General features: G+C 27.3%; 1 pseudogene; it reads right to left on the bottom strand.

The window, feature by feature from the left end:
• Positions 1–3,749: 3,749 nt before the first annotated feature.
• LOC118602574 lies at positions 3,750–3,868 on the bottom strand (annotated as a pseudogene).
• Positions 3,869–4,123: the final 255 nt, after the last annotated feature.

The following is a 4,123-nucleotide window of genomic DNA, read 5'->3' as shown; positions in this document are numbered from 1 at the left end:
CATGAAATGGAAGCTGTGAATATGTGATCAATTGTTCTTAATATATAAGTTGCTCAAAACTGTGTGCCTCTGAAGTGAAGTGTTTATACTTTAAGGCGAAAGTTAGAAAAAATCTCATTCAAAGAAATATTTTTACCGAATTATTTAATATAGATTTCTCATATGTAAAACTCTAAAATTCATGAAAAAATGACCAGAAAAATGTATTCTTCGTTACTATATTATTCAATTATGTAACAAAAAATTAATTTAAGTCAGAAGTGCATCAGGAATTAACTTAGCAAGCAAACCTTGGAGTATCAATATTATTATTATTATATTATTATTGTTTGTTATTACTTATTAAGTACCTACTAACTGCTACTTTCCACAGTCATTTCATTTAATTATCAAAAATATACTATAAATAGAAGATTTATGGACTTTTCCAATAATAGTACTGAGGAGACATTTCAAGTAATTTGGTCAAGATAACAAGATTATAAACAGCCTGACTGGAATATGACTCAACTAGATTAAAATTCTAATTTATAATAAATACTCCTTAAATAAATACTACTTTTCCAGCATTACACTATGTCCTGGGAAAATAGTTCTAGTGCCTAGAATAATAGTTGTTGTTTCAAAATATGTCTAAAAATACATTTTGGTCTGTGTGTGCCAAATTTATTTTCTTCATATAAATATACTTCTAGTGCCTCATGTTTGTGTAATACAGAAAACCTAAACATTTTGACATGTATAGTTACAAAACAAAAAATTAGTTTTCCAGGTATATAAGTCCTATTTATTTATTGAAAGTATATCTTGAAAAATGTACAAATTCTAAATGTGCAATTCAATACATTTTTACAAAGTGAACATACCCATGAGACTATCTCCCAGTTCAAAAAATAGAGTAATGTTAGCAAACTAGAATGTTTACTGCCTCCTTCCATTTCCTTCCAATACTTGTCCCCTGTGTTCTTACCAAAAAGCAAACCAGCATTTTCCTCATAACCCTGGAGATTAGTTTTGCCTTAGTAGACCTTTATGTAAATTTAGTTATTTAGCATGCATTCTTTAATGATAGTTTCTTTCAATCAATGTTATATTTATGAAAACCATCCATGTAATGCATGATCAGTTTTTTCATTCTCATATAGTATTACATTTTTCATATGCAGCAATTCATGTACACAATCTATCTTGTTAAACATTTGGGTTGTGTCCAGTTTGGTATTACTACAAATTTTTCACATGACAACCCAATTGACAAAACAACACTTATTACAGATTATTCTCTATTGATGTTTTTTGTCATCTTTGTATGAAGTGTTCATTTAAGGTGTCCTAGTTTCACTGTTCTATTAGTTTACTTTTTTAAAACTTGTATAACTACTACACTGTTATAATAACTTTTCTTTTATAGTAAGCCTTGATATTCAGTAGAATAATTTATCCTATCTTTTCTCCTTTCCTTCAAGAGTCATTCTATTTTTGGTATTTGAATTCCTAATAATTTAGATATGTTCTCCAATTTTAATAAAATATATGCATAAATTTGTTTAGGAGTGTCTTAATTCCATAGATCAGGTTGTAAGAAACTGACTTTAATGTGGAAGTTGTCGTTGATATAGTCAGTAATCAAGTTGGATGTAGTATATTCCCTTATCTGTTCAGTTTTTTTTAAAAATTCACTTAAGAATATTTTATGTTTTTCAGTAAAAGTCCTTCATATCTTTTTACCTTTCTTACATATTCTTAGGTATTTGATATTATTGATGATATCCCCAAATGGTGTACTTACATGTGCATATTCATTCCTGTGACCTAGAAATGCAATAGAGATTTTATTGAATGTGTATCCAGGAATATTGCTGAATTCATTTATCAGACCTAACTATTTATGTATAATCTGTTTGGATCGTTTACATACACAAATATGTAAACTATTCATTCTAGCATTTTTTTATAATCCTTATAGTTTTTAATCATTTTTATTATTGAAATAGCTAGGACCTCTAATACAATATCAAATAGAAATGATGATAATGGGTTTCCATGTCTCCTTCCTATTCTTAATGGAAATGCTTTTCAAAATTTCCTTATATAGAGTGATTGTTTTTGTAAGATTTTGTAGATGCTCTTTATCAAATATAACCTAACATTCTCTAAATAAGCCAATTTTTGTGATGTAGTATGCATTTTGTTTTTCAGTAAATTTAATTTTGTAATACATTATTTGAGTTTTGTATCTATGTTCATGATAGTAAAATACTTATAATTTTTTTTTAATAATGCCCTCCTCAGACTTTAGTAGCAAGGATATGTTGGTTTTATAAAAGGAATTAAAAAGTCTTTCCCCTTTTTCCTCATCTGTGGAAGAGTTTGTTATAGAATGAAAATTATTTGTTGCTTCTGTTTGAAAACATTTCTCAGTACAGAAAACCTTGGCCTATATTTATTATTGTGGGTATGTTTTTAAGTGCAGATTCTATTTCTTTAATATGTATAAGGACTAATTAGAATATTCCTTTATTCATGTGTCATTTTTACTAAATTGTATTTTGATTCATTTAGAAATTTTCCCTGTTCATTTTTTCAAATAATTATTGATATTAGCTATTCATCATACTTTTTGTGTTTTTCAATGTCTATAGTATCTATAGCCATATTTTTTATTTCTTACTGATATTTTCTATTTTGTTTCCAAGATCTCTGTTTTGTTTCCAAGATCTTTACTCTCTCCACTCTCAGAAAGTTATCATTTTTTACATATCTATTCAAAGAAATAATTGTTCTTCCCTTTTGTAATTTAGATATATCATATTATTATTTAGTACAAAATGTTTTCTAATTACCCTTTTGATTTATTTCTCTGACTCATGATTACTTAGAAAAAAAGGTTTACACTTCTAAACATAGTTGTTTCAAGTTATATTTTGTTATGATTTTCTAGCTTACTTCCATTTTTCTTTAATCACAATGATTCTAAATAATTTAAATCTTTATGTCAATATCTGATTGGTGGCATAACATACTGTGAAATTTTATTAACATTCCACATGTATTTGAAAAGATGTGCTTTCTGCAATTTCTGAAAGCTGTCTTCTGTAGATAAAAATTACACCACGTTTGGTAATCATGGAGCTCAAATCTTCTATATTCTTATTTTTGGTCTGTTTGTCCTATCAAGTACTGAAAAAGGTGTTTTAAAAACTATCACTATAATTATGAGATTTTACATTTATCTTTTTTGTTTTATCAAATTTTACTTTACCTGTTTTGACATTATATTATATGGTTACAAATTAAAATTTGCTCTATCTTCTGGGTTAATTAAGCATTTCATTATCATAAAAATTTCCTCTATCTTTTCCCTTAAATTTAACTGTTTCTGATTAACAGCTCCATCAATTTCTTTTGGTTGATATTTTCATAATACTTGAATATCTATGCTTTTAAATAATTTTATATATTTCTTTTATTAGCAGTATTTAACTTACTTTCTTTTATATCTGATAATTATTGGCTCTTAAACATAAATTCCACTTTTATTTAATGAGTTTTCTGATATTTGAGGGTTTAAATAAACCATTTTACTGTTTCTAGTTATTCTGCTAATTATGTTTCTCTTATCACTTATTTAACTTTCATATATTAATTTTTGTTTATTTTTATTATATTTTAGGCCAGGCAACCCTTGGTTGACCTCACAGATTGCAAGAACCTTGTCAGTTTACAATCCCTTACTTTTTAATTTTTTATGCCTACAACACCTGGTCTTCCTAGGTGGTCTCCCATCCAAGTACTAACCAGGCCCAATCCTGCTTATCTTCCAAGATCAGATGGGATCAGGCTTGTTTAGGGTAGCATGGCGGTAGACTATATATTGATTTTTAAAAGTGATTTCATTTTTTTCTATTACCCGTATAGCTATTCATTCTTATTATATTAACAGTTTCCAGATTTTATTATATGTTTCCATCTTTACAGTATTTAAAAAAATATCAACATTTCAATCTGGAAATGACCAGGGCTTTGGATCACATTAGCTCCATTTATCTTTGTCTGAAATTAGATCCTTTTGCTCTCATGACCTTAAATGTTTAAAACTCTATTAGATGTCACCATATAGATT

This window comes from Rousettus aegyptiacus, unplaced genomic scaffold (assembly GCF_014176215.1).
Source record: "Rousettus aegyptiacus isolate mRouAeg1 unplaced genomic scaffold, mRouAeg1.p scaffold_m13_p_4, whole genome shotgun sequence".
NCBI classification, from domain to species: domain Eukaryota; kingdom Metazoa; phylum Chordata; class Mammalia; order Chiroptera; family Pteropodidae; genus Rousettus; species Rousettus aegyptiacus.
The sequence above is the reverse complement of the archived record's forward strand: the minus strand, read 5'-3'. Positions and strand labels throughout refer to the sequence as shown.